Consider the following 18,894-nt stretch of genomic DNA (forward strand, 5'->3'; position numbering starts at 1 on the left):
GGTTGTGAGGTGAATGAGGTCAGGATCGTCCCGGGTTCCCTCGAGGGGAGGCATGTCTCCTTCTGGATTAGAAGGGCTAAGAAGCTTCTCAGCCTTCCTGGCATCATAAGTCTCTAGGAGACCAATCAGAAAGGAGGTGGTGGGGTTAGCCCCTTGCTTAATTTTCCTAGAGGTACATACTTGTCGTAACTCATGGAAGTTAAGCGCAGTATATCTTGACGGGATGACCTGTGGAGGGTCAACTGACACCAGGGGAGACTCGATGTTTCCTCCTGTGACCGACATACTGCTTCTAGTGTGGTGTAAGTGATGCACCTACCTACACTATGTGTTTACCTACTTTTCCCTTGCTAAGAGTTGTAGCCAAGGTGTGCTAAGCCTTGAGGAGCTACAACAGCTGGTTCAGTAGAACTCAGAGTATTCTAAGCTTTAGTTATATGTACTAACAGTACTTGTGCGATCTTTCAACAAGATATTCTTAGGATACGTGTGGTAAAACAACAGCAAGCTCAAATCCCAACCGCTGCTCACCAATGTGAGAAGTTGGCCCGATATGCAACGTTCGCTATTCTAGCGACCGCTATGTATCGTTCCAACGACCCTTATGGTGTTTGGTTGTAAGTCAACCTATAGACCAGCTATCCTAGTAGCGTGGATACGAGCAGTCTAAGGCTAAAGACTCGAGAGGGCGCGTTAAGCCAGCTGTTTACCACACATGTACCCCTTGAACACCCAGTGAAAGGACACCACACAAGTGTTATGAAAATAAACAATATATTTATTAAGAATCACAACAGCCCTGTACTCTTTATGAGGACAGGGTACTAAGCACAAACCAAATCTCTTTAGCAAATACTTCAAGTGCACAGTTTAAAGACAAGTGTCCGAGGACACGGAAAGGTTAAGGCAAGTCGGAAGCGAGGGACTCGGGACCCTAGAGTAAGGAGGCTATTCAGGCACCGAAATGCCGAGTTACCTAGCCACGAGGGCTGCGGCTGCACAAGTCTTACAGGCGTCGGGGTCTTCGCTGACGAGCCAGGAGCCGGAAGAAAAGGAGTTGCTGGCCGGCGACCAGTGGTGTATAGTTCGTAGAGATTGATGAAACCTGAAAGCAGAGGGGACCAAGTTCGTACTACTAGCCAGTAGTCAGAGGGTACCAGGAAGGCACCAGTTGGCCGTCACCTCGACCAGGTGAGTGGGCGACGCTAGGCTCTGCAGTCTCACGGACCAGGAGGCGTTGTCGGCGACCACGGTGGAGGTGCGAGCTGTCCCACGACGGATGTCGCTGTCGGCGTCTTGGGTGGACCAGGAGGGTCCGGGGTGCTTCTCAAAAGATGGAAGCAGGGGCCAGTCTGGAGCAACCAGACCGGCAGTGTTGATTCTTGGTCGTCGTCACAGAAGGGCACAAGCCAGCGGCAAGTGACCAGACAACGTGCTGAGCAGCGAGCAGAAGGGCCCCACGCAGATCGTGGAGATGCTGGGAGACTGCACTTCGGTGCTGGAGCGGCTCAGGGTCGGGGCTTCTCGGACCCCAGAGCACTCACCAGAGAGTTACCTCGATGGTCGTGCTGGTTTTTAAGAGCGTGCAGGTTCTGATGATGGCCGGTCCCTCGAGGTCTCGTCGCACCCACAGATCACAGCTGAGCTGATGACGTGGGTAGAGGTCAGAGGTGCCAGGGAAGCCGGTTTCTCGTCGAGCTGGGCCGTCGGATTCCTTGAGGAAGGACTTGCAGCAAACCGCAGAGTTCTTAGATGGTGCCCGCTGATGCAGGGTGACTACTCCTTAGTCACAAGGGAGAAATCTTAAGAAGAGTCTTGAAGTCCTTTCGTAGAAAGTATTCTTGATTCAAAGATGATCTAATTTGGAAGGGTCCCCGCTCCGGCCTTTATCCTAAAGAAAGGGGTGGGTACATGACTAGGTCCTGCCCTAAGGGTGGGACCAGGAAGGGGGGTAGTTACACCCCTCTCCCCTGCCGGACTTTCCCCAGGCCAGGGCTGTCGCCCCTGGAACTGGTTCTAACCGGCAGATGCGTAGTGAGCACCGGGGTGCCACTCCGCAGTCACCTTCTCGCAAAAGCCCTACCTACCCAGAATACACAAACCCTGTCTGGGACGGTGCGAACACCGCCCTCGACAGGAAACCCTTTGTCCAAGTGCTCCTCGCTGGAAGGACTCCCAGCAGCAGGAGGTCAGACTTGTGTCTGTGGTGGCAGCATCCATTTTGTGGAGCTGAGGCTTTCGTTAACTTTAACCGGGGTTCACAGTTACGTACATGTCGTGTCCCTCTAGAAGGGCGGAATGCTAACCTCGTCGCCAGAGTTGGTGAGAGGGCAGCATCCCGATTCGTATGACACCTTACTCGACATGTCTTGATAACGCGACACCGAAGTTACCGATATGGTACGCGTTATCATGGAACAGCCATTGGGTCTTGATTCCGCAAGCTGCAACCGGGCTCGGCTCGGGCCAGAGCTTAGTTCACACGAGCCCATGCACTCTGCCTTCAGGATTGTCAAGGCCTGCCATAGGAGTGACTGATAGGAACTCGGGTGTCCATTGGAGGGTTAGATATAGGGCTACTATATCTAAAGCAAAGGGTGATTACACGACTTTGCCCCAGCTGTCATGCAGCCAGTTGTGTCAAATTTAGGAGGCCAGCCAGGGGTGGCATAATACATGCTGCAGCCCCTGGCGGCCCTGGGTACACCTACGCCCTGGGTTACAGGGTCTGATAAGGTGGCCCAGTACCAATTGGTAAATGCACCTAGGGTACATCTCGTAATTTAGAAAGAGAACAGCCAGGCTGTGGGTCTGATTGGCAGGCCCACAGCCAGAGAAAGTCGTAAACCAGTGAAACAAAAGCAAAAAATCTGGGTGATCATAGGATTGCAGACCCTACTCTCCTACAATAAGTATTTACTGACTTCTTCAATTCTTGTCTAAATCTCAAAATCTTTGCCCAGCTAATCTCCTTCTCTGGCACCTTCTTTTTCAAAAGCTATGTCACTGCTTTGTACTTCAGGCAGAGCATTATAAGGCACAACTCTAGCTGGTTTCTAAGTCAGCCCAAGAACAGAAAACTTACGCTCAGACCAAAAATCTCTGGGAACAACAATCTCAACTAATGCATCTAAATCTGTCCAAAGCATTTTCGAACTTGTTATTAACCTATGAGCCTCCTTCTACTACTTCTCTAGTTCTTCCACTAATTTTGGACAATTTTTCACAAAAACATGAAGATCACCTCTCATCCAAGGCACATACACATAATTCCTTCCATGCACTTCTCTCTGGGTAAATTCTGAAAATGCCTCTGATAGAGCGCGCAGGTCACCCGACTCACAGGTTTACCAATTTCACGCACTGGGCCCTGGCGTGCATATGATGACAGAGTTTGCATGAATCGGGTGAGTTTACACGCTACTATAAGTAATTCGAGGGGCGGCTTTCCTCCACCACTGTTAATGTACCTGACTTACCACAGGCACATTTCTCCTGCTGGATCAGGAGCTATCAGTGGACAGGTGATAAGATTCAAAATACATTTAATACATTCATTAATACTTTATTCGAGATAAAATGACCACAGACACCTGAAGGGTTTTCAAAGGTTTATATAAAGAAGATTTAAAATGAATATGCCATAATTATGAGGCAGATACAGATTAGTACATCAATGATCAAAATTAAAGCCAAAATGTAACTATGGATGAGAGTGAGTACCATAGAATACTAGGGAACACTATAGGGTATGAATACTAGGGAACATGTTATTCAGTTCAAGTTAAACTAAGACAGGGCAGTGAGTAGGACCTAATATGTACTCTAATAATTCAAACTAACCTTATGCTATTCTTACTAATCTTAAGGCAAACCGTACTAAAGGAGAAGGGAAAAATGGAACAAGCTGAATAAACAGTCAGTTTAATAATATCCTATAGGTAGGGGAAAAAGTGGAACATAACTAATTTACCATTGCATGTAAAATCATTTCAGGAGGTGATAAGGATAATATCACAGGCAAGAATGCTTTATTAAAAAAAGGAAAAAGTGATAGAATGTCAAACACCCACAACAGTATATTTACCTAAGGCAAGAATGAGGTCTAACCCTGGCCACGGGTCAGTTTGGGAAAAGCGGGGACAAGGACCCTCAAGGTTTCTCAGGGACAGTCAGGACAGGATACCCCTCAGGATTTGGATCAGGACTGGGCTCATCAAAGGGCACGACCAACACCTGCAGCTTCGGATGCAACGCCTGCGTTACTCCCTCTCTGCACGGAATCCGCCAGTAACCCCGATTGGGTTTTCGAACCTCCCAGCAAAGTGCCTCGCCAGCACTTGAGACTATTCAGACAGAGTGCTCCGCAGCCCTCTGTATCTATCACCTATAGAGTTCGTAGGGTCAGTGACAGGTCAGCTACTCGGACAAGTCGGACAATTTCTCTTAACTAAACTAGGCTAGATATACTCTTCTTGGGTCCCCAGACCACCCACAAATGTTGCAAGTGACAAGGTCCCCTCTTTCAATTGGTCAAGAGAGGTGGTTAGGTCATAGTTACCACCTAAAATTCTGCGTTCCCATATTTAATATTTAAATGACAGTACCCACCCCTTAGATTTCTGTTCCCAGGCATACGTGTGGAAGAAGACAATGGAGTACACAGTGGAAAGAAACATTGTAACAATTTTAGGTGTAATACAGCATCTTCTCCAGGGGCAGAGGTGATCTTCCCAGGAGCGTCTCAGCTTCGGTAGCCAGCTGGCTGAGTTCCACTGATGCAAGGCCCGGTCCTCATATCACGTGATCGGGTCCACATAGGCTTCTAAGATGGCGCAGCTCCCTAACTCCCAGGCCCCCAGATACGCGGTACATGAAAAGTAAGCGAGAACAAATTAGGATCACAGGAAAAATGAATACACTGTATACCATGAAAAACTTCACTGCACCCCTTACTTTATAATATCTATTGCATTCAAGGTTAATGCGGAAAAGACAGCTGTGCATAAGCAGTAGAGGCAAGCGGAGAGCATGTTAAAAGGTAAGCGGCCATATTAGCTACAATGCGCATGAGCGAAAACATCCCTCCAAATTGCGAGTGCGTCACATCACGTGGGTATGACCGACGCATGCGCAGACTGGATTTCTGCGAAGCGGCCATTCAGTAGTGCAAGCATCATTATGATTAATAGACACATATGCGAGCTTCTCTCGGACACCCGCGCGTACTGTAAAAATGTGATTTTTAAGACAAACAGGATTGGTTAATACTTATTAAAGGTTTAGACGAGGTTCATGAATGAGAGCAAGTCGCTTTACGTGCGAATCCTTGCTCCATCAATCCCCTCTTTGATGATATTTACTATCATCACTACAAATGGAAACAGATGCCAACTTCCGTTCTCACATATCATTCATCTCTATTTCAATAAATTTGTTGTTGAGCTTCTTTTCAGCATCCTTATTAGGATGGAAACTCTTCGCCTTTTTATAAATTTCATTCCTTAACTCTTCTAATTCTAGTTCATCTATATTTCTCTTCATCCCTCTCTTGTTGACAGTGTACTTCTTTCTGCATTTCTGACATTTGCAGCAGATCATAATAATCAATACAACCACACTTATTCCAGCTATTGGCATCAGTATTTTCCATAAAAGACTTTTACCTAAGTTAGAGAACCAACTACCTACAGAGGAGAGACCATCAGTGAGTCTCTTCCAGGCACTATCAACCTCCAATGGTTTGAGTTCTTTTTCCAAATTAGTTATGTTTCTTACATATTTCTTAATTTCGACACTTTTGTCAGGAATGTAGGTGCAACAATGTTGCGCTTTCAACATCCTGCAGACTCCGCCCTCTTTTGCCAATAAGGTATCAAGAGCAAGGCGATTCTGTAAAACCATTGATCTGATCGCAACCATTTCAGTATTGACCAGCAGGAATCCAGCAGCAGTGTCAGTTGATAACCGATCCACTACTGTAGACAATTTACAGATACGATGAGTATTCAGAACCACTCCCATTCCAGGTATCAGTGCACTAAAAATATCACCTATAATTTCTCCTACACTTTCACGTCTACTACGCATCAAACCATTAGTATTTTCATTGCTTCCAGCAGCGCTGTTCACATGGTATATTTTCGGGAAAACAATGCCAAAGTAGCAGCTCCCATACCAGTGATCCGGTAATTTGAGATAAGCCTTGTTTCCACATATATAATAAATTCCGGGAAACACAGGTTCTGACCCATTTTTGAAACCCCAACCTCCAATTACCTTGTAATTATGTTCACACTCGCTGGAACCGATGAATACATTGTTATAATAACTAGTCTTTTCTCTATGAAGACAGAGTTTCCCTCTCCGCTCAAAGTCCAGCAACAGTGCAGGATTTGCTTCACCCTGTGAGGTGCTTTCCAGGTTTTCAGCCCATTTAGGGGTTCTATCCCTCTCATTATCTGCCTTTTTCTGAAATTATTCTCTTCTTCTTTCTACCATTTTTAAGAAAATTTTCTCTTGTTCCTGTAATGAACAGGTCAAGTTATCTCTACGGGCTTCATTTAGATCTATGTCACCTATAGTCAGGAAATATTCTCCCATGTAACGGGTTACCTCGCTTCTAACATGTACAATGTTCAGGTTTCCTTGAATAGGAAGTTCAGAAAAGATTACGTCAGTGTTTGAGTAGTAGTACTGTAAAGTGCTTCTATAGAATAAGCTTGCTAATATACTACAGGAAATTCCGTAGGTCAGGGGTAAATGGTGATAGGTCACACCTTCAGCTGCAGAAGTAGGTAGCTTCATGCATACATAACAATCTTCTATTTCCATAGCTTCTACATAGTGCACTAAAAGATTTGCGAAGACATTTAAATGTGTCCTGTTTTTGATTCTGTGATAATGTAGTCCACCCTCATCTGATGCTTATAAGTCAGGTCGTGTTTGTCTCATGCTAACTGCATTGTCATGTCTTTCTACACTTAATGGTGTTTCTTCAGTCTGTACAGCTTCTGTGTCTGGCGTCACTGGTTTAGTGGGGTACAAGTTAGGGTCTTTACTTATCATAAAAGGTATAAAGACTGTTAGTCCTATCCATATTACTATCACTATTGCTATACTACATAAACATATTTTACAGCAGGTTTTACAACAGCTAAATCTGGATCTTCCATTTACGCCTGAATCAGAGTCAAGTCAAGTCAAGTCAGAGAATTTATATAGCGCACTACATACCCAGAGGGTCTCAAGGCGCTAAGGAAGGGGAGGAGGATTACTTGTCAAATATCCACGTTTTAAGTTGCTTTCTGAATGCTAGGTGGTTCTGGGTAAGGCGAAGGTAAGTGGGGAGTGAGTTCCATGTTTTAGCAGCCAGGTATGAGAAGGATCTGCCTCCCATGGTGGTCTTGTTGATGCGAGGTACAGTGGCGAGGGCTTGGCTGGAAGAACGTAGTTGGCGGGAGGGGGTGTAGAAGGACAGTCGTGAGTTGAGGCATTCTGGTCCGATGTCGTAGAGTGATTTGTGTGCGTGGGTTAGCAGTCGGAAAGTGATTCTCTTGTTGACGGGTAGCCAGTGGAGGTCTTTCAGGTGACCAGAGATGTGTTCGTTGCGTGGGATGTCTAATATGATTCTGGCTGAGGCGTTTTGGATTCGTTGGAGTTTCTTCTGGAGTTTAGCGGTAGTACCTGCGTAGAGGGTGTTTCCGTAGTCCAGTCGGCTCGTGACCAGAGCATGGGTGACTGTTTTCCTGGTTTCGGTGGGGATCCAGCGAAATGTTTTTTTGAGCATGCGAAGAATGTTGAAGCAGGATGAGGATACGGCGCTGACTTGTCTGTTCATTGAAAGTGAAGAATTGAGGATAACGCCTAGGTTCCGTGCGTGGTCTGTCGGGATGGGTGCTTTTCCAAGGGCTTCCGGCCACCAGGAGTCGTCCCATGCAGAGGGGGATGTACCTAGGATGAGGACTTCTGTTTTATCTGAGTTCAGTTTCAGACGGCTGTGTTTCATCCATTCAGCAACTTCTTTCATTCCTTCGTGTAGGTTAGTTTTGGCGGTGCTGGGGTCCTTGGTGAGAGAAAGGATTAGTTGAGTGTCATCCGCGTAAGAGATGATGTTGAGGTTGTGTTGGCGGGCGATGGCCGCGAGGGGGCTCATGTATACGTTGAAGAGGGTGGGGCTGAGTGAGGATCCTTGTGGTACGCCACAGATGACTTCGGTGGCCTCGGACTTGAATGGTGGAAGGCGGACTCTCTGGGTTCTTCCGGTGAGGAACGAGGTGATCCATTCCAGTGCTTTTCCTTGTATTCCGATGTTGCTGAGGCGTTGTAAAAGGGTGCTGTGGCAGACTGTGTCGAATGCTGCAGAGAGGTCGAGGAGGATGAGGGCGACTGTGTCTCCATTGTCCAGTAGGGTTCGAATGTCGTCTGTTGCTGCGATGAGGGCGGTCTCAGTGCTGTGTTTTGCTCGGAAGCCAGATTGTGAGGAGTCGAGGGATTTGTTGGCTTCGAGGAAAGCGGCGAGCTGGTTGTTGACAGCTTTCTCGATTACTTTGGCCGGGAATGGAAGGAGCGAAATGGGGCGGTAATTTTTGAGTTCGGTGGGGTCCGCTGTGGGTTTTTTCAGAAGGGCGGTGAGTTCAGCGTGTTTCCTGCTTTCCGGGAAGGTGGCCGAGTTGAAGGAGCAGTTGATGACGTCTCGGAGGTGCGGTGCTATGACGGAGTCTGCTTTGTTGAAGATGTGGTGAGGGCATGGGTCTGTGGGGGATCCTGAGTGGATGGAGTTCATCAGGCGGATGGTGTCCTCAGTGGAGATTGGGTTCCAGTCGTTAAGGGTGTTCGCGGGGGGAGAGTGTTCAGCATGTGGTTGGGTGGGTTGGACTCCGGGTTGGTTGTCGAAGCTGTTGTGGATGTCTGCAATCTTGTTGTGGAAGAATGAGGCTAGGGAGTCGCAGAGGGCTTGAGAGGGGGTGATGTCGTTGGAGTTGGCCGAGGGATTGGAAAACTCCTTGACGATGTTGAAAAGTTCCTTGCTGTTGTGGGCGTTGTTGTCAAGTCGATCCTTGAATGCTGTTTTCTTGGCCTTTCGGATTAGTTGGTGGTGAGTGCGGGTGGCGTTTTTGAAGGCGTCCTTGGTGCTGGTGGTTGGATCTTTTTTCCAAGCTTTTTCAAGGGTGCGGCAGAGTTTCTTGGACTTCTTAAGATCATCGTTGAACCATGAGGCCTTCTTGTTGCCAGGTTTGCTTTGACGTTTTTTCAGTGGTGCTAAGGTGTCGGCGGTGTCGGATAACCATATGGTGAAGTTGGCGGCGGCTAGGTTTGGGTCCGAGGAGTGGGCTGGTGTGTTTAGAAGGAGCGATGAGGAGATCTGGTCGGTGGTGATTTTGTTCCAGTTTCTTTGCAGAGTTGGTTGGAGGTGGTTGGTGGGTTTTGGCTTGTTGTAGGTGAAGTGAACGCAGCTGTGGTCAGTCCAGAGGAGATCCGTAGTGTGGCTGAAGGAGACATGGTTGCTGGAGGTGAAGATGGGGTCGAGTGTGTGACCTGCGATGTGGGTGGGGGAAGTGACCAGTTGTTTAAGTCCGAGGTTGGCGAGGTTGTCCAGGAGGGTGGTGGTGTTGCGGTCGTTGATATTTTCAAGGTGAAAGTTGAGGTCTCCCAGAAGGATGTATTCTTTGGAGGGGAGCGCGTGTGGAGTGATGAAGCCCGTGACGTCTTCACTGAATTTTGCGCGAGGTCCTGGTGGTCTGTAGAGGAGGGTGCCTCTGAGTGTGGTTTTGGGGTCGATGTGGATCTGGAAGTGAAGGTGTTCGGAGTTGGCGAGGTTGGCATCAGAGCTGGTTGAGATGCGGATTGTTTTCTTATGGACGATAGCGATTCCTCCTCCTGTGTGGCTGGTACGGTCTTTGCGAGTGATCTTATAGTCTTCAGGGATGGCAATGGTGATGTCTGGTGCGGAGGAAGCGTTCATCCATGTTTCCGTTAGGAAGGCGATGTCTGGAGAAATGGTGTCTAGTAGATTCCATAGGTCAATGGCGTGTCTGTGGACCGAGCGGGTGTTGAGAAGGATGCATTGTAGGTGGTTGGGGTCGGGAGTCTGTGGTGTGGTCGTAGCGGAGATGTTGTCGGTGCCGCTGAATTTGCAGGAGTAGCAGGAGAAAGGTCCATGGGTTTATCCAGGAGCGGCTTGGACGCAGTTGGGGGCGCGACCGGGGTTGAGGGCTAGGAGGGTGGCGGCATCGTAGGTAATGCGGGAGGGCTGGGCAGCACGAGGGACAGGGGGTCTGGCGCTGGGCGCGGTCCAGGCGCGGACGGGCGTAGACGGGCTTACCTTTGGCGCACCTTGGGCGCGGTCGCTGCGCGTGAACGCTGCGCGCTGAAGCATCAGTCATATATGGCTAGTGGCGGGGGAGGGGCGAGGGAGGGTCAGCAGGGAGGCGGGCCGGGCTGTGGGGGACGGTCTCTGAGGCACCACAACAACAAGTAAGATGGCGGCAGTGAAATGAAACGAAACTGGAGGTAGGCTGGGGCACAGGCAATCAGCAATGACTATAGTTTACTTTAGAGAGCAGTCTATGTAATGGACACTCAGCCTAGCTGTAAATTCGCACTGCAGTTGTGAAAAGCGCGACTCAAGCGCTCTATTCAATGACCCCAAAAGCGCTAGCAGATTAAAATGCAAATATTAGGCTTTTTCTTAAATTTACTCGCACTATAGCGCTATACAGCGCTATGCTCGCACTACAGCGCTATGCTGTGAAGGAGGCAGCTTTGTTTCTTTACACAGGAGGCTCACACAATTTCACTCTCAGGTTGGGTCTTCTTCAGAACTTCGATCAGCAATTGACTCTTCGTCACTCTTGCCACTGGTTTCTGGTTCATCAATTTCTTCCAACACCAAGTAAGTCCATTCAGGACTCCGATACAGTTTGTTTTGTCTTTTCACTCTGGTGCTTCGTCTGTTGGACTGGACTCGGGCTTCTTTTCTTTCACTGGCAGCCCTTTTCCGGTCTTCTAGTTTTTCTTCGACTGTCTTTATCCTTAGTCTCAGTCTTTTTATGTATCGGGGTTCATTCTTCTTCTTGAGCCTTTTAGCTGTCACCGTGGTTTGGCTCTCCTCACGAGCCCTTTTATTTTCATTTAGTTGCGGCACTGTGTCTTCGACAACATCTTGTACCCTTCCTGTCTGACTAGTTCCAGGTCTTTCTTCTGTTTCTTCTGCCTGGTTTCTAAGCTGGCCTTGTTCAGGTTTGTTTTCGTTTTCACTTTGACTTTCGACAGTTTTAGTCTCTTCCTTTCGTCTATTTCTATCTGTTCCTGTTCATGCACTCCGATCTCTTGATTTTCTTCCGCATGAACTTCAGCCTTTATCACTATCTGTCCCTTTTCCGTTTCTGGAGTCTTTGGAGGTGTATCGATGACTTGGTCTGTCCCTACTTGGCCTATTTCCTGATCAGGTCTGTTGTGATTCTCGGTGACCTGATTTTCTCCTTCTATTCCTGTCTCATCCTCACTATCCCACTCACTATCTAGGTAGGAGTATTTTCTTGTTCTTATTGGATCAAGAACTTGATCGCCGGCAGGGAACCATTCGACGTCTTGACTTGTGCTTGGTAGTTCGATGTCAGCGAGATCCGGACCCCCTTCTGGAGTCTCCTCAGCTGTACTACCTTCGGCTTCAGTTGCGTCTTCTCCGGTTACCCGCTTCGTATGGCTGGCATGGATCCACTTTGGCACGCCGGCACACTTTACAGCAGTTGTGGTGACAAGGATCACTTGTCTCGGCTTCCCCCACTTCGGTGCAAGGCAACTCTTCCGGGTGTGTTTCTTTAACACCACCCAATCACCTTGCTTCAGTTTATGTGCTGGAGTTGTAGGCCATTCGACAGCAGTCTCTCCAATCTGGTGAGAGATAGAACGCACTTGGTCACCCAGCTGCCTGCAGTATTTTAGCACCAAATCATCAGAAATACTTAGCAGTTTGTGTCCAGGTACCCATGCCTGTCGCATCACTCTTCCCATTAGTACTTCATGGGGGCTCAGGCCTGTTTTTCGGTTCGGGATGCTTCTCAAACTCATCAGCACAAGGGGCAAAGCTTCTATCCAGTTCAACTTGGTAGAGTTACACATTTTCGCCAGTCTGGACTTTATGGTGCCATTCACTTGTTCGACTATTCCAGAAGCCTCTGGATGATATGCACAGTGCAGCTTCGGCTCGATTTTAAATGCTTCATAGAGTTCCTTTAGGACCTCGTTGGCAAAATGCCCACCTCTGTCTGTTTCAATTGTCTCTGGAAATCCAAACCTAGGTATCAGCTCTCTAAGTAACAATTTGGCTACAGTTATAGCATCATTTTTCTTTGCTGGGTAGGCCTCCACCCACCTGGAAAACAGGCAAACTATCACCAGGACATATCTATATCCTTTGCACATGGGCAATTGGATAAAGTCCGCCTGCATCCTGACAAAGGGACCCTCTGCCTTTCCAATCGTACTTTGCTCCACTACTATCCTCTTTCCTGCATTGAATTGCTGGCACACCAGACACCTCTGGCAAAGCATCTCTGCAATGTTTCTAAACTTTGAGTTGTCAAATACTTGATGAAACATACGACACATGGCATCCCTCCCAATATGTGTGTCTTCATGGATTATCCTGGCCATTGGGGCAATCAGACTGTCTGGTAATACAGGCACACCACTTTTGTTAACCACAACACCATCTTTGTCCCTGGGTTTACAGTCATCCTTCTCCCATCTGTCCTTTTCCTCCTTCTCTGCGGCTTGTTGCAAATTTTTCAGTTCCCTCCAAGTAGACACACTCTCAAACACCATAAGTTGGCAGCTGCTTCCACCTCCCCACAATTTAATGTTTAGGGACATTTTGTATCGGGCACAGTATTGGGCGATTTGGTCAGCATATCTGTTTCCGGCTGTCACATCATCATTCCCAGATCTGTGAGCCGCACACTTGACCACAGCCAATTCTTTGGGCAATTGGATTGCTTCCAGTAAGTTCTGTACCACCTTTCCATTTCTGATAGGGGTACCTGAGGAAGTCATGAATTCTCTTTGTAACCATAGTTAGCCGAAGTCATGAACAACCCCATAACAATACTGGCTGTCAGTATAAACAGTTCCCTCTTGCTTTTCCCCTGCTTACAAGCTCGTGTCAATGCGATTAGCTCTGCTACTTGTGCAGATTTTATCTCGCACAGGTAAGATGCTTCCAGGGTTGTCTCCAGTGTAACTACAGCATAGGCAGCACTCAGACCTCCATCCTCATGTCTTAAACATGAGCCATCCACAAACATCATAAGATCCTCATCAAGTAAGGCTGTTTCTTTGATATCAGGACGTGGCTTAGTGCTAAATTCGGTTAAGTCCATGCAGTTATGTTCAATTCCACCCTCCGCCTCTACATCCAGGGGGATGGGCAACAAGGTTGCAGGGTTTAGAACATTACACCGGGAAATGATTACATTTTCTGCACCTATAAGAATTCTCTCGTACTTAGTCAGCCGACTAGGGGTAAGATACTGGGTCTTGGTTCGGGTCAGTAAGATCACAACTGAATGTGGAACATATACAGTGACAGGATGTCCCATAACAATATTTTCACTCTGTTCCAGACTAGCGCAAGTAGCGGCTACTGCTTTCAGGCATCCGGGTAATCCAGCAGCCACTGGATCTAAAGTGGCCGAAAAATAGGCCACGGGACGCCTGGTCAGCCCATGTTCCTGTGTTAGGACTGAGAGCGCACAATTGTCTCTTGTGTCACAGAACAGTTCGAAGTTCTTGGAATAATCAGGCATTCCTAATGCAGGAGCTGAGCACAGACAATTTCGCAATTTTATCCAAGCGGTCATACTTTCGTCTTCCCAACTAACTGGGTCCTCCACTCCTTTCTTGGTCATTTTTATCAAGGGCTTGGCTAGAACTGCAAATCCCACAATCCATTGCCTGCAGTACCCTACCACTCCTAGGAACATTCTTACTTCTTTCTGGGTTCTGGGTAGTTCCATGTCTCGAATTATTCTGATCCTTTCTGTAGTGACTTTCCGGATACCTTTCTCTATCTGGTGCCCCAGATATTTTACTGAGTTCTTGCAGAACTGCAATTTGTCCAGTGATACTTTATGTCCTCCCTTTCCTAGGTGATTCAACAAGGCAATGGTATCAGTGACACATTCGGTTTGACTTTTAGACACCACCAGAAGGTCGTCTGTGTACTGTACCAAAACAGACTCCTTCGGCAGTACTAAAGATTCAAGGCATCTTTTTAGGATCTGGTTGAAAATCGAAGGACTTTCGGTGTACCCCTGGGGGACACGATTCCAAACGTAGACATGACTGTCGAATTCAAAACTAAAAAGAAATTTGCTTTCTGGATGCAATGGGATGGAAAAGAATGCATGACATAAGTCAATGACAGTGAACCATTCCGCATTCCAAGGAATCTGATACAGTATCACTGCGGGGTTTGTCACAATGGGACAGCAAGGCACAACAATTTGGTTTACCTTGCGCAGGTCCTGCACTACCCGGTACTTTCCGCTAGGCTTTTTAATTCCAATTATGGGCGAATTACAGGGACTGCTCATTACTTCCTGTATGATGTTTGCTTCAAGCAACCGGTTTACTTCAATTGCGACTCCAGCTTTCACTTCGGCACTCATTTTATACTGTCTAGTTCTTGGGTAAACAGCAGTTGTTTTTATTGCTATTTTAACTGGGTCTAAATTTGCCACTAAGCCTACATCCCTTCCAGTGAAATCCCACACTTCGGGGTCACTTTTAGCTGAAGTTCCTCAGGTAAGTCTTTAATGGACAGGAGCTTAACTTCTGTGTCAGGCCTTAGTAACATCAATTTGTACAGGCCATCTTCATCTGGGGTCTGGCTTTCGACACCCTTTGGTGTGCAAAAGATGGTACAGTTCATTTTGCACAACAAATCTCGTCCTAATAGATTCACTGGACTAGAGTCACAGACCACAAATCTGTGCATTTCTTTGAAATTCCCTATGGAAATCTCCATTGGTGAAGTCACCGGAGTACTGATTATCTGATTTGAAACACCTACTACTTGGATGGCTTCTCCCGAGAGGGGTAGGTTAGGAACATCCACTGTTCTCACAGTAGAACGGGTAGCACCAGTGTCCAACAAAAAGGTGACGTCTTTTCCCTCAACCTTTCCTTCAATGTATGGTCCAGTCTGGTCTACCGGTAAGGAGGCGCCAAGTACGCACTCCTTGTCCTCCCCCCTCAGGCCCGTCAATATTGATCATCACAGAGGAAGGAATCGTTTAACAAGAACTGTGAAGTTGCTGCATTTCTCTCATTCTCTCCTTCCCATACCTCGACCCTCTCATTCTGCTGAGCCTGATTCTAATAATTTTGTCTAGGGGCTCGAGGCAACGGAGGCTGTTTTACCTGCTGCTGGTTCTTTCGTGGCCCCTCTTTCTGCACCTGTGGATTTAAACCATTTACGGGGGCATTACCAGCCTGCAAATGTGGACACTCGTCTCTCCAATGCCCTATCTGACCGCACCCGTGACAGGGAAACTTTTTCATGGCCTCTTCCCGACTCATTTTTATTCTGGGTTTTCCCCCTCCCCCAGCTGACGGGGTTTGAGTATTATTATTCAATTTACTTAACTGTTTTTCTTGTTGTTCAGCCAATTTCACTTGTGCCCACATGACCTTCTCCTTCAGGGCTTTCCTTTTATTTTCCATTTCATCTTCGCAGTATTTAGCGTACTTGAGAACATCATCTATGGGTTTACCCTGCAAACAGATCTTATTATCTCTGATCCATTGGGATATTTCAGGTCTCAACCCCAACACGAATCGGTAAATGAAATGGGTCATGTCCTTCATTTCAATATTATCGATTCCACTGTAGGTTTTGAACACCTGTAGCAACCTTTCATAGTAGGAGTGTACTGTTTCGTCACGATTTTGGGTGGTTCTATCTATTCGGGTCCAATCAGTTTCCTTTGCTGGCACTTTGTCTTTTAGGTATTGTATCACCTTGTCATATTTTTTCATCACTTCAGGCGATGGAGCTCCAGTTCTGGAGTCTCTTGCATATTCGTCATTGGGCCAATCGATGGCAATTTTGCACACGGTCCATAAATCTACAGGTACTACAATGTCAAAGAACCCATCCAGGTCCTTCCAGAGACACTTTTGCACCTTCACAAAATGCTCAACCTGCCTATACCACTCCACTGGTTTCTCTCTCAATTTTGGAAACTCATTTGTAAAGGATATAATATCTTGTCGGGACCAGGGGACATGTACATATTTCCCACCTGGCACTTCTCTCATCGGGTACAGTTTATCTGCTTGTCCTACCTCTTTTAGCACGTATTCTGAAGCTTTTGGTTTGGCCTTACTATCTTCCTTTTTCTTTGCCCACCGGGTTCTCCATTTATCTACATCTCCCCATTTCTTTAGGATGTTCAGTAATTCTTTTATCTGGGTTTTCTTTCCTGACATATTCATGTTCTCTAAGTCTTTGTCGGAAAATTCGGCTCTATAGGGCTTCTGCAAGACTTTGGATCGACTAACATCAATTCCCATATCAGCAGCCGTGTCCATCAGTTTCTCATGGAGCACTCGAGTGTTCCGGGTAAGGCTTTTGCTGATAAACAGTAACTCCTCTTCACTGCGGGAATTCAATCGATCTAATCCCACATTTCCAGCCATGAGTTCTTCCATTTCTATCCTCAGCCTGTAGATATCTAATGGTATGGGTTGGGGAGTTTCCTTTTCTAGCTCTTTTGTCCATCTATCTAATTCTTCTGGAGTTACTACAGTGGCACTCCTGATTCCTGAAGTTGTTTCAATCAGGACCTCTTTTGTCCTAGCCTGATTTCTTGCCCTCGGTACACTGGTTCCAGGTTCTCTTATGGGCAGATCCATTAAAGAGATCACAGACTCACATTCACTCTCTTGATCATCGACTATGAGCGGCTCTTTTCTTGGGGGTGGTACAATTGGAGTGATAACAGGAGTTCTTGGACTAGCCTGTCTATCCCCGTAAAGAGGTATAGCAGGACCAATAGTTACTGGGATGGTCAGTGCATCCGGACTGGGATTTATCTGGGCTATGGTCTGAATTAAATCATTTCGTTGTTTAATCAGCGCTTCCTTTTCTCGCTCATGCAAAACCCTTTCCATAGATTTGCCATGCATTACCTGGGGTACCAATGGAGGGTATATACTCGGGGCAGTCGGGATGGCCAAACTTGGTCAGTCCTCCCCAAAAGGTCGGTTATTTGGGACCGCGGAACTAGGTCTGCAAAATCCATCACTATCACTGGCTTTACTTTCAGTACCAGTTACATCTGTCTCACTGGCCCTCCGACATCTAGGATATTTAGAAAACGGGTTTTGTGAACTTAAAGACTCAAACTCTTCAGCATAGGGAGGTGGATTTTTCATCAATAAAGCTTCTAGGTGTTCATCCTCTGAGTCCCCCATAGCCATTAAGTGGCGGGTTTTCTCTAACTTTTTTCCTCCCCCGTGTTCAGTAACCCCAAACATTGGAAACAGTCCTTCAACCATCATATTCTGTCTCCACTGTTGCATCTTTTTCTCTTTTGTTTCTTGCTGTAATTTTGGATACCATTTCCTCACTCCCTTATCCCTCCGGGGTCTGTCTCGCTCTAGTGCCTCAATCTCTCATTCTTCTAGAGCTTCATATTGCGTCAACCTGGGTCTAGGGTGCAGTTCATTCATTCTGGTCCTTAGGTTAAACAGGATTCTACCATTAAAGGTACCATCAAGGGGAAATGCTAAGATTCCATCGTCCTCAGTATATTTTACCCAATTTTCCAACCACACACAGGTATGATAACCTTTGTCAAACATCATAAATGATGCGGGAGTATTAGGTGGAGGAATGATTACACCTTCTCTAGTTCGAATGGGCTTGTCTTTCTTGAAATAGTTCTTAATCTTTTCGGCAAATGACAATTTTCTCTTTCCTCCGTACATATTGTAAGGTCTACCTCTTAGCATCTGCTCCTTATGAAAACCTAGATTTTGTGGATTAGGCAAGAATTCAGGATACCACATACACCTTTCCAAACTAGCTTCTAGCTCGGCTTGATTAATTTTGTTTACTTTTGTGCTTCCAATGCTAGCGCGTCTTCTAATACACAGCAACCAATCAGTACTAAGGTTGCAAAATCTCTCGACCAATGGGTGCGCGGCCTTTCGCGAGTCACGGTCTCACGCTCCGGCACTCACCCCTCCCTTACAATTTCAGCTTCGTTATAAACCCGCTGTTTTGACCAATACCAGCGCGGCACGGAGTGACGTCAGTGCAGCCTTGCGACCGACTCCCTTCTTCACAAGATAACGAAAACTTTGAATTTCTCTTAAAGTGCAAGTGCAAAACTTAACTAACAACGTGCAACGTCTGCCACTGTGTTTGAGTGTCTACTTTTCATGCACTTCAGATAGACTTCTCTGCCTATCTTCTCATACGAGCATTAGAGGACCTGCTACTCCCCCTGACTTATCCACTTCTTTCCGGGATATATACTAAGTCAGGCTTTCACCAATGACCTCTTTTGCTTATCATTCAAGCTCCGATGACCCACTACCTTCCCTTATGTGACCCTTACTAGGTGATATCACAATGGACGGATACGTAAAGGACTCGTAGCTATCAATTATTCAGTAATTTAGAAAAGACCCTAATTAGCGCTTCCAGTCCTACTTAACCATGCACTAATTTTCCTCAAACAATGTGACTTTACCAGCCCAGTGGATTCTACTCACCACTGGCTATTTTACCTCCCCGGGGATTCAGACAACGATAAACATTTACATATACTTATACAATCATACAATAACAATTCATTAAGGCCTTTATATCATTTA

The sequence above is a fragment of the Lissotriton vulgaris genome, chromosome 5 (genome assembly GCF_964263255.1).
Source record: "Lissotriton vulgaris chromosome 5, aLisVul1.2, whole genome shotgun sequence".
Classification (NCBI taxonomy): Eukaryota; Metazoa; Chordata; class Amphibia; order Caudata; family Salamandridae; genus Lissotriton; species Lissotriton vulgaris.